This window comes from Cydia amplana, chromosome 1 (assembly GCF_948474715.1).
Source record: "Cydia amplana chromosome 1, ilCydAmpl1.1, whole genome shotgun sequence".
Taxonomy (NCBI): domain Eukaryota; kingdom Metazoa; phylum Arthropoda; class Insecta; order Lepidoptera; family Tortricidae; genus Cydia; species Cydia amplana.
Window position 1 is genome coordinate 28,415,317 of NC_086069.1, and position 13,005 is coordinate 28,428,321.

At 37.8% G+C, this 13,005-nt stretch overlaps 1 protein-coding gene across 1 annotated transcript in view; it reads right to left on the reverse strand.

The window, feature by feature from the left end:
• LOC134652395 (protein turtle) overlaps window positions 1–13,005 on the reverse strand; it is a 108,833-nt gene that overhangs the window by 34,208 nt on the left and 61,620 nt on the right. Inside the window, exon 2 of the mRNA XM_063507576.1 lies at window positions 5,065–5,089. The gene's annotated coding sequence lies outside the window, so the exon portion shown is untranslated. The remainder of the gene's footprint in view (window positions 1–5,064; window positions 5,090–13,005) is intronic.

Below are 13,005 nucleotides of genomic sequence, written 5' to 3' on the forward strand. Positions count from 1 at the left end.
CGCAGGTGAATGATGGATGATATCTCGGACTTGGCAACTTATTTACGGAGCCCGCAAGCCTTGAACCACTTTTGTTATCCTTCTGCAGTTTGCTTTTGTGTCATAAATCAAATTATATTTGTGGTTTGTGTTGTGTTATAAAAATGTGCAAAAGATTCTAGTCGCATAACTTTAGAAATTTCCGTTAATACACATATTAACCTACTATGAAAAGTCGTGCGTATTTCAAAGTAGGTACCGCAACTATCGCACAGAGCACAATTAAATAAAATCATTAAACATATTAATTGTGTAAATTAATACATATATTCAAGCGCATTATGCTTCGCAATTAGGTATATCGGGATTGGATTACAAGTTTTAACGATTTCTACGCGGCCGAAGTCGCGGGCAGTAGTATTATAATATACGAACTATATATGTAGTATACTAGTACCCAACTAGTACCTATTATACGAACCGTAATAAAGTAACACTAATAGGTTTGTTAGCGGTTAGTGAGATTTACGAGTCTGCCCTAAAAGCAAACATTGGTGAGAAGGCATAATATTTTGACAGGCGACGCTAGTCGCTATACCCCGCGCAGAGCGTAGCGCTACGGCGTAGTCTCGTCAATTCTAATAGGGTGCGCGTTTAAGAGGAGGCTTCAAAGGGGGAACGCGGTCGCTTCTCCATCCATACAAACGTAGTCCCCATTTTCCTCTCTGGATATTGACATTATGGAAAATATTTTTACATAATTTGATGTATATTAACCACGGCTATGCCCCTTTGCTTGATTTTTTTGATTTTTTGATTAATGTAAAAATTAGGAGGATCTAGATTCTAGTTCCCAAACTAGACGGGTGTCAGCCCTACTAGAGAGAGATGACTCAGATGACCCTGCCTACATTGAATGCAATAATGAAATGAAGTATTAAGTTGATATCGCACTGTCAGGATATCGACGCGATATGATTGGCCGCCGGAACCGCTCGCCGACGCGTTTCCGAACCGGGGCAGCAGAGATACGGCACGATACCTACGCTCACCCCTCGATATGATAATTATTGTTGTATTTATTTCAACTCTTTTGCATAGCCGGTGTAAATAACCACGAGCCCAATGTGCATTACAATGTACACTCCGTTCCAATCTAATTAGAACCTTTCATGAACCAAATAGGGTTGTTTTCTAAAACAGACGAATTTAATCCCAAATCTTGCAAGGTGAATTTGACCCACTTCCCGGTTTCCGATGAAGCTGAGAATTTGCATAGGTACATATGTAAATCAGGTGACAAAGTAACATCGAGCTGATCTGATGATGGAGACAGGACGTGGCCACAGGACCTCTGTGATAAAACAACGCAACCTAACTGTGTTAGAAAACTACAGTCAGCGATAAAAGCATTGTACCAAAATGCTTATTTTTGCAAAAACTTATTACCAGTGATCGGAATTGGTAGTGCCATTTCACGGGACTTCGGTGCGTAAGCTTAGTATGGACATACCTTTTCACCCCGGGATTTCATATTACCTACTTCAATTAAAGACATGCCAAGAAATATTTTTGTGAAAAAAACCGGCCAAGTGCGAGTCGGACTCGCGTTCCAAGGGTTCCGTACATTAAGTCCGACTCACGCTTGACTGCACATTTCTAATAGGTTTTCCTGTCATCTATTTAAAGAACTATTTTGTGTATTTTTTTTTATTTTTAGTCCCCAGTAGTTGCGGAGATAAGGGGGGGGGGGAATGGTCATTTTTTTGGCTATTTTCTAGAATAAGTTTGAAAAACTTTATTTTTTAATTTTCTCATTTACCCCCAAAAATGGCCTCCATATTTAAAATTCATTTATTTACGTTACACGTCCATTTTTGGGTCACAAACGTACATATGTGTGGCAAATTTCAACTTAATTGGTCCAGTAGTTTCGGAGAAAATAGGCTGTGACAGACGGACGGACAGACAGACGCACGAGTGATCCTATTAGAGTTCCGTTTTTTCCTTTTGAGGTACGGAACCCTAAAAATAAGAGTCTTGGAATCCCGAGTCTTATCCATGTTAAGTACAATGTTTGAGGTCATTCACCCCAAATGGCACTACCTATTCCGATCATTGCTTATTACAATGCAACAAGGTTCAAATTGAAAAAAAAAAAAACAGTTTAAACGCGCGACGTACGAATCGTAGTTAAACTTCTACAGGCACTAAGCAGCTCCATCCGCGGCATTATGTAGCTTTTCAGAAACTTCTCGAGTAGATATCTTATTAATCTTTTGCAGAAGATTCGCGACCGAGTTTAAAGTAGGAGCGATCGAAGTTGCGGTGTCGTGGCCAAAGCGGATTACTTCGTTCCGCCCCCGCTGCGGAGCGTCGCCCGTACGAGAATTCCGTACTTCTGTAGCCGGCTGAATCGAAGGCGAATGGCGAATCGAACGTTGTGGCGAACCAATGTAATGTAACTACGCTGTACCATCACGGTTTGTTTATTACAAGTAATTAACGAAGTTACTGTGTCACGCCCTGTCAAATTATACCAAAATCGGAAAGGTATCAAGTGTCAGGAAGTATTGATTTCAGAAATAATATGTGATCGCGTAAATTATTTGCTTTTGTAACAGTATAATATACTTCAATTTTCCTCCCATTTCAAAAATTCTATACTTCAAGAGGAGGCCTCTTCAGTAAATTGGTTCTTAAGTCTCCGATTCGCTTACGCTCGGCGAGCGATTGGAACGTGGCCAGACTTTGATAACTCGATTCGGACCTATTACAGCTCAGTGTCCGAGAGTGTATTAAGCACATCCTTGCTTTAACTACTTTTTTCTACTCCCGTACTTTTATTTGTCATTTAAAGGGTCGTGCACACATCTTTAAAACCCTATATTATAGTTGTCAAGACAAGTCTTTAGTCTATTCCCTAAAAAAGCATTTGTGCATACACGCAGTATCTTTTTGGCTCTTTTACGATACTTCGTGTAATGGCCACTTAAAAAATACATTGTTGCCAACCTTATAGTCATAACACACTGTCGCACCGCAACGCGACCTTGGTTCGTCGCACCCATAAGTGAGAGCGAGAAAGAAATATATCTTTTTCGCTCTCGCTTATGGGTGTGAATGTCATATCTGACAAATAAGTGAACCATAGACATATTTTTTTTAATTTCATTCATTCTTTTCCCACTCGTACCCTCCATTCTTTGCTACTTCTTGAATATTGTGAATCTTGAATATGAATACTATTGTGCCTGTCGAATGAAAACTTAACTTTTGTGTTAAAAAACAGTGTGTCTTTCAAGTTAAAATAGATGAAGACAAAAACTTAGTGTCTACGCCTGAAGAAATATCAGTAATAGCACAAGAATCACTAAAAACAGGTAGATACCGTAGAGAAGTCCACACTAGATGACATGAAAAATATTTGTTAAATTTACAATTTTATTTCAGTGTTTGGTCGCAAAAAAAGTATTGTATGCAACGTTGTTTAACTGAGTCAAAAAATACTCGTGGCGTCTTTATTAAAAATTTTCGGCTTCGCCTCAAATTGTTACTCACGCCACTCGCCTTTTTTGACCCCTCTAAAACAACGGTTGCATAAAATACTATAAAAAAAAAATCTACTTACATGGTTTTTTTCTAGTACAGTGAAATTGTTGGTTAGTAATTTAACAATGGTGTTTCGTCGGGCCCTTAAATATTCTCATGTGTTTAGGGTAAATTAATTTTGAAAAACGTTTATAGGTACCTACTTATTAAGTTTTTAGAAGGAAATAAACACGATGATATGTCTAATTTTCATTTATTTTCAGCCGTATGGGTATCGATACGCTGTATGTGTATGTGTATGTTTTGATTGTTCATAGGAGTATAAAATACCTAAGCAGCGATATAGCCGAGGGATTTGACGAGCAAAAATTTAAACATATAATATTTTCAGAATATAATTGAGATAAAAACATTAAAAACCTGCGCGACGGCCATATCTTCCGTCGCAACTTTCGCGCACCGCGTCATAATATTTTTTGTTTCCTTCAAATCTCCAGGCTTTATGCCCCTGAACAAATGTAAACCAGATCCATGGTTTACGAGAATACTTCTTATTTGTATTTGTGTTACGCGAGCAAGCCATAAGCGCGGCCAATGGAGTGCAAAGGGCCCTTATCTCTGCGTAATGAAATGCGTAACGCGGACAAATCTACTGCTACTGCCATGCACTATTGGTGTAGATACAATACATAAATACATGGTGGGACTATGAAACGAACAACATTTTCAACTATGGACTATTAGGACTATTAGGGTTGATAGGAACTAGAGTTTTTTACTTCAAATTTGAAGAACTAGCGACGCATTTTGACGCGAATGTGCCTAAAAAGTTCCGAGTCGATCCTTTATTGAGTATTTTTTAAGCAGAATTACAATTAGGTACTCGAGCCCCCGAATAAAGACTCCGTCAACAATTTTGTACGTTTTAATTTAAATACCTAGCTGCACCAAAAGAAAATATACGTGGTAGTGGTATAGGTACCTATACCATCGCCCACATTGTTAATTGTACATCGGTGGACCTTATGCCTTTTGTATAAGGACTTTTACATGAAGACATTTTCAATTTTCTTGTAAAAAAACTTCTCTGAAAAAGACTCAAGTCTCTACAATAGACTCGGGTCTCTAGCAAGTTGAAAAGAACTCGGGTTTTAAGTTTAACCAACACGCACTACTGTAAACAGTGTAAACTATAAAACCAATTATTATTTTTAATGTCAATATTTTACGCCATTAACATGTACTGTGCTATGATTCACGAACAATTACACCAAGTGTGACTAACATTATAAAATCCAAATAAAGTTGTAAGTAATAGTGGACTATTAAAGTGGATGTTTACCTTAAGTGTGAAATTTTATTTGGAAAAAGATTGTTCAATGATACTCAGAAATCAAACGCTAAAGGGGTTTAAATGTTTTTTAAAGTGAAATAAACTGCATAATACTAGGTATTACCTCCGTAATTAGCCAAAAGGCACCGCGCCAAAGCCTACTTGGGCGAAGAGGGTGCAATGACAGAAGTGACACTCACCAACAGCTGCCTCCGTCGCCGGCAACTGGAACAAAAATGATGATTTTAACACCAATTCATTTTATATCCATAACATAATTTTTTACTGTTTTTTTTTCGTAAAAAAAAACCTCTTAATAAAGTCTGTTATAAATGTAGCCTATATATGCAATTATGCATAGGTACATCGGGGGTTTGTGTGCGGAAATGTTTTATACTAGCCAAAAATAGGTGAAAACTGTAAAAACCGATACTATTTCAACTTTTCTAAACACATTTGGATTTTTTAACATTTTTTTATTCATATAGTTTAGTCATTATTTTACAATAAACAAAGTTACAAATAAACGAAATCATTCCCGCACCAAAAACCCTGATGCCTTACATGCGTATGCCTATATGTTACCCAATTCGTAGCTAACTTTTCACCGATCTGAACAAAGTGAGGCAGTGTCATTATTCATTATAAACGTCATATTTCAATCATATCGTCATAATTCAAGTAGTTAACTACTAGATTAGTGTAGATCAGATTATACCATTTTAAACATTCAATGCATATATATACAAACAAAACAAAAACAAAAGATATGAACAAATGCGAAAGCGATGCGATATTCGATATTACAGCGTCTGGTTTGCATTCCACGTATAGACAATATTTTCTAATGTATACTCGATACGATTTGTTTTAAAAGCTATCAGAGCACGAACTCTGACTATGTTTGAAATAAACTGTAATAGATGTGCGATACCAAGAGCAAATAGTAACTATAGTAAGTTAGTTCTTTGAATTATCGAGTAGATAATTCTCAAAAAATATTTATGTATTTACAAACAGTGGTATTACTAAAAGAAATTAAAAACTAGCTTAAATCTAAAATAGGCCCTTGAGGCATTGTACCAAGGATGCTGGCGATATTTCCTCGCTGTATCGCAATGCTGATACGTTGTGCGAGGTAGCCGCGAGCTCTTCGGTCACCAGTTACGTCAACCAGACGCTTCGCGATTTCTGCGAACAACTTATGCGCGCTGGGACCCCATGGGACCCCAAGTTCCATTATTTCCAACACAAATATAATATAAGTAGTACAACATATAACTAAGTAAAGGAGGTATACTCCTATATGTTATTCAAATGATAAAATGGTAAATCCATCTCGTATTTCGCATGTAAATTGCAAGCTTCACTTGTACACAGTTTTTTGCACGCAAAAATATTGATAACGTGTCGTGTGTAATAGTGATGTGCCGGAAACGTTTGGGAATTCCCGGAAACTCGTAATTCTTTCAAGTTCATTGTCATACAAAAGAATTAGTTGAAAACAGCAATTGCTTAGAAGCTATAGCAAGGGATACAAACGAGTTAACCGATTGTAAATTTCTGTACAAAATTTAATGATTTACCGGTAATGGTTTGACAGTCTGTCATCCTCCAATGAAATGGGAAATGTCCCGCGTAGGGAGAAGATATGCTTGAGATGCAACCGTATGCAACTTCTTCTTAGTCGTATGAGTGTCAAGACTTAGCACAATTCTTTATGAGTACCATAACTGAGCATCGTGACCAATTATATTTAATTTTGTCTCTCCAAACTTTGTTTTTAAGTTAAATTTAGTTTGTAGTTAGTTAGTTGTAAGTGTATGGACTCAAGGTCTGAAATAAATGATTTTTTTTTATTTTTTTTTATTTGACGCGATAGACAGTAACAGGCGCTTCTGTATGAATCTACAAGCCTTCGTTGGTTGGTTTCATTACTTGGTAGCTATAGGTCCTTGTTCAGTCCACTTGATTGTGCTAGCTCTATGTATATTAACGGTATTTTTTTCCTAATGGAGTTTTTACTAGAGATGCCCCGAATAGTGGTTTATGCCGAATACCGAATATTCGGCCACTCTCTCGGCCGAATACCGAATATTCGGCGACTGAATATTCGGCATGAGATGCGAACATTGTGAGTCAGTATTATGAAAATTGTTCGCCAACAAAGCACAACTTTGCTAAGATATATTTGTTGTAAAACCGAACTAATGAATGTAGTTAGAGTCAATCAAATCGGCCCATGATAAAAATAAAATATTTCATAATCAACAAATGCTTAAAAAAAGGGTCTTCCTATTTAACTAATTTCCAATAATACATTTAAATATTAAATATACCAAATTATTGGTATTTTTTTTTGTGTAATTGTTCTTTTTAGGTAGGGACAACTTCAGATATTCGGTATTCGGTCGAATAGTAGGCAACATTCGGCCGAATACCGAACATTCGGCAAAGTGGCCGAATAGGCCGAATACCGAATAGTTGCCGAATATTCGTGGCATCTCTAGTTTTTACCCTTTATCTATCGGAAGATCAACACTGGACTTCGCAACATGCTAAGGTAATTTTGTGGCATTCCTATACTGTACTGTACTGTTTTATATTTTTATAACTTTGTGTTTGTGTTACATAAATACATTATGCATTTCTACTCTTTATTTCTCCAATATTATTCCTATTCTCTTACTCTACTAGAACAACAATATTATTTCCGGGAAAAGTTCCCATAGAATTCCCCGGAACTGTACAATCGGCAGCGTTAGGCACATCACTAATCGTGATTCCATTCGTTCGATGAAATAGGATTAAAATGTTTGCGTCATCCGCCGCCGTGTATTCGGCGACATTCGCGATAATTAAAATGACCAAAGTTAATTAAAAATACGTGTATGTCCTGTCGCGGCACAGCTAGGGTTATCAAACGAACTTTTTTATTTATTCCTGATGCGTTTGGATGGATTAGGATGGGTATGGATTTAGCAGGATTTTTATTAAACGAACTCTGTTGACTTTATGTTGTTATAATGAGTAAGTATGTACATTTTAACTTCCAAACTGTTGGTGGAGTTTGGCAAAGAAAGAAATCAAAGAAAATGCAGAAAAATGGCAAAACTCGAAAGGTTTACATTGTCTCTGAAAAGTAAACAAACATCGGTCCAGTAGGTGCATGATAACGCCATAGCAGCAAAACTATACCTAAACGATTCCGTAAGGGAGGTAGCAAACGGTGACTTTTTGCAGCGATTCAGTAGCTTGATAGTGGCGATAACCGTTCCATGTCAGATTCAGATTCTTTACATATTTATAAACTTAAAGTAAAATTTACATGTCAATATCTTAAAACTAGAAAGCTATTTAATATAATTTATGACTATTTACAACATGATAACCAGAACAGTAGGTTGCACCCCACCGCACCGCTACTGAATCGCCTCTCTAAAATCGATACTGGCAACCCTGCTTACACCGGGCCAATTTGGACAATTAAATAAATAACAATAAGCCAATTGTGACCAAACACCGAAATGGACGTGACATTGGTCGTCATTTGAATGTCAGGATCATAATTACGGTATTTATTTATGATACGGTTGCGTGGGTACCTGGGGTCAGTTACGTTGACGTGATCGTATCGTGCTTGAGTGTTGGTTTTTTGAATGAGCCTATGTAGGTACATACTGTGTACTGTCAGCAGAGAAGTTTCTAAGCGGGCCAGGTGTTCAAAATGATCTTGACGCAACTTTGTTAAGAGAAGAGCGTGGTCAAGGTACTTTTGAATACCTCGCCAACTTCTGCTGCTGACTGTACTCATGTCCTATACTGCAACATCACTTGCTGTTCATCGTTCCAAATTAAACATACTGCGTTTGATTGTGCCATTTCATACCAGTCAATGCATTGATTTTTGCTTCGAGCCAAAATGTAAATGTGCATGTCAAATGCATGGCACTGGTGTGTATCGCACTGCCGTCAAATGGTAGAACGCTGCAAGTCAAAAAACATAGTTTTGAGAAAAACGCGTTTAAAGGTTTAAACAGTTCGGCCTTTGTAAAATAGGTGTTACAAAGGCCGAACTGTTTAAACCTAAATTTATGAACTTATCATGATGAAATTTAATCAATATATACCTAATAGTAAATTTTATATAGACGTGTAAAGAAAATTTTATAAATTAGTGTATTTACTTAAATATTATTAGCTATAAAGTGTTTTGCCGATAGGATTCTACAAAAAATAACAAAGATAATGTCGAATTTAAACTGTTGTGAGACATACTTAACATTGAATAATTTTACGGTTTAGACTCACTTGTTTTAAGTCACTCGCGCGACATGTTTCGGAGAGCCTATTAGGTCTCCTTTCTCAAGCACTAACAGTGCGAGCAGTGTTCACGACGGCCGTGTATCGCGTACACGCAGCAAAATGCTGTAACTCCATAGTTACATCATTTTGCCACAGTTATTTCCAAGTTGCATCGTTTTGGCTATTAGGTTATAACTCATAAACAGATTAATTGAAAGAAGAAAACATTGTACTTAAGTGCAGTGCTTAAGATGGATATGCAATTTAAAAAAAATAAATTATAGCTTCGTAATTGGACTTTTTTACATTAAACTTTAATAAACGATATTACGATCATTTTCTCAGTCTCTTGCCGCATTTTAGCGTATTCTACGCTCTTAGTTTAACAATATTATAATGCCAAGCAGAACGCTGCAGGTAGCACTTACAGCGTTCTGCTTTACCCAATGTCATCAATATATCATCATGGATTTGAAATAAAAACGCGTTAACTCTTGTTACAATGTTTTGGTATGCTCAGAGTATAGTTGCCGCGTTTTGACAGTTTTCTACTGACTTAATTAAAAGAGATATCTAAAATCTGAAAAAAGGGGATGATAGAAGAACATGAAAGGAAACATTTGATCCAAGGTTACTTAAAACGCTGCAACTTGAGTTGCAGCGTTTTACCATTTGACGGCAGCGCAGTAAACTACGACTGACTGACTTGCCTAACCGCTTGACTACCAGTGCTTACCATGTTAACTTGCATGTTTTAAAAATGTACATATAATAACATGTTTGATTTAAGGTGGAAAGAAGTCAGTGGGAAAGATGAATAGGAAAACTTAACTTACTTAATATCAGTCCGCCGGACGATATCAGCCTGTCAGTTGTTCGGAGCTGTCACCTTTTGCGTTTAACTGACAGGCCGATATCGTCCGGCGGACTGGTAATCAGTGGGCCCCTAACCCACATAACATATACCTAAATGCCCTCAATATTTATTTATTTATATAAATTAAAATTTACCTAGTTTATAGTCACAAAAACCTACCTTGTACTAGAGAATCGCCACGCAACTTCTGTACCTACAAACTGTCCGAGAAAAGTCGTAGTAGAACTATAGTAGAAAGCGTACATATTGCAAAAAAATAACAACAAAATGTCCTACAAATAAGTTTGACAGCACGCCATTGTACTAAATATCTATCACCTAATACACAAAGGCCTTTCAAACCCCTTGTTACTCGTATACCGACTAAAAATGTTAAAAGAAATGATTCCATCAATGATTGTCACCGAGGGTCGAGGCGAAGTTGCAGATACAATACCGATCAATCATAGTATTCATAGTCGTTCATCCCATCCTAATGCTGCCTTAAAAACTAGTATAATGTGAACCTTAATAACGTTCGGTTCTTACGGGTCTCCAGGTCATGTTTTAGACTGGTTATTGAGAATGTAGGCTGGCGGAGGCTGCCTTCGGCCTAACGTGGCGGTTACGATGCCCGGTATACGTATCTCTATACCATGTCCGACAAAGACGACCAAGTGATTATTACAGTACCCCTAGTGTAAATTTTATTCGATAGCGTGACGTGACGTACGTTTGCGTTAAGTGGTATTTGTATGGGACTTTTGAGTTTCCAAAACGTCCCGCTTTGCGCGCTGTACAAAATCCTATACATAAATAGACATAGGTACTTAACGCAAACCGAACGCTCGTCACGCTATCGAATGAAATTTACACTAGGGTCCCTACCCTGAGCCCCAGAACCCCTATTCTGTTCCCATAAAGAAGACATTGAATAAACTAAGCTTGTCAAAATTAATCATTTTAAGTATATCATTCTCGGTTTGTTTGTACCTATGTCAATTTAGCCATTAGAAAAATATGAATTTTGATACTTAGTTCGAGATTCACAGTTCAGTCACTTTCGTAACCATAAATACATATAGAAGTGTTTCACGTGTTCAACGTAAAGCAACCGACATTAAATTATGTAAACGCATGCTACAATATACGGCGTGCCAGAGACTAGTGAATTCAAGACTGACCCTTCAGACAACACAGCGTTCCCCGCGTGTCATTGTTGTAGGTAGGTAGATAGAATACTCTTACACATCTATTAGCATATCTATAAGCATTTTAGGCATATTAAGGCTGCGTTTCGACCAGAGATGTGCGAGGTTGCGTTGCGAGGGATGTATTTTTAAGAACCAATAGAATCACTGCACGCTGAGCGAGGAAAACAAATGAAGTGATTCTATTGGTTCTTAACAAACACATCTCTCATCATCCTTTAAAACTATAATATAGCAGTCGGGTGACAATTTTTATATTCAAATATAGCTCCAAAAAATTCATCTAGAATTCTAGTCTGTCTAAGCTATCCACAAGCTATCTTTAGACCGATTGTAACAGATCAAAATGAGGGTAATTCGTTATACGAGTAAACATCATATTTTCATCGAAATTTGACGTTTATGATGATATTGCCACACTTTGTCATTCGCTTGCAAAGTTAGCTTCGTCCGGCTCTACAACAAATACAGTGATGTTGTTGTTGTTGGGTTGTCAGTCTTCCTAATTTACTAGCCTCTGGTAGTAGGTAGGTACGTATGAGGCGTGTTTATTAAAAGCTCACGGCTTCATTAATTATGAGCAGCATGGTGTTTCTGAAAGGGATCAGTTATTAAAAGGCTTCCAAGGCGAATGGGTCCCAGAGGGCCTACTGCAACCGCGAACCACTTTCGACGTGTTGCCTCCCTGTCACACTTACTTACGTATCTACAAGTGCGACAGAGAGGCAACACGTCAAACGTGGCTCGCGGTAGGCCCTCAGATCCGGCGGCTTTTCGTATGGTGTAGTGTTTCGTGTTTCCTTCACTGGGGATTATGTATGTATATCAACTTTTATAAATTACGCAACAATTAGGATCACATCCCCATTAGTCCCTATACGAAATTAACTCTGTCTGTCTGTTAATTGCTTCTCACGCTTAAACCGCCGAACCGTTCTAGAGGAAATTTGGTGTGGAAATAGCTTGAGGCCCGGGGAAGGACATAAAATAGTTTTTATCAATTATATCTGCATCATTTAAATTTATTTATTATTTTATTTAAACTTTATTGCACAGTAATTTGTACAAAATGTGAACTTAATGCCAGAAGGCATTCTCTACCAGTTAACCTTTGGTACATCATTCCACGTAGACTACGGTGAATCACGTATTTTTATTTTAAGTCGAAGAATGCTCGACATGTTTCGCTCCATAACGAGTAGCTTCAACGGGAGTACGCGTTGGCGGACCGACGAAGTTTCAATTAGAATTAGAATCACGTCTAGGCTGCGGATATATCTATCGCAATCCAGGGTTAAGGATGACTCATGTCATGTTAGACCGGGCCGTGTCCGGGCCGGAGTTTCCGGAGCTTCGTTTTCTATGGAAAACATCACGTGGGCACCTGTCATCTGTCATAGAAAAGTAAGCGCCGGAAGCTCCGGCCCGGACACGGCCCGGTCTAACGTGAGTCATCCTTCAAGGGCTAAAAAGCCTAATTTTCCAATCAAACTCTTATCCTCCTTGTGTTTTATACAATCTGCGTATAACCCATTTTTTTGTGTCATTTATAATTTTATATCTATTTAATTTGATTTAGTTATAAAATCCAACACTTGTTTTGTTACATTTAGGATGCAACTGCATATTGTAGGGGCGCACTGGACGCTTGCGGTCACGTCCTGCCCGATCTCACCGGGAGTCCACCTTGCCGGCTACGTGCGCTCACGTTTGCGGTTTACTTCAGTCTTGACACTAACCTACCACCTCACTGTACAGCGAGATACACT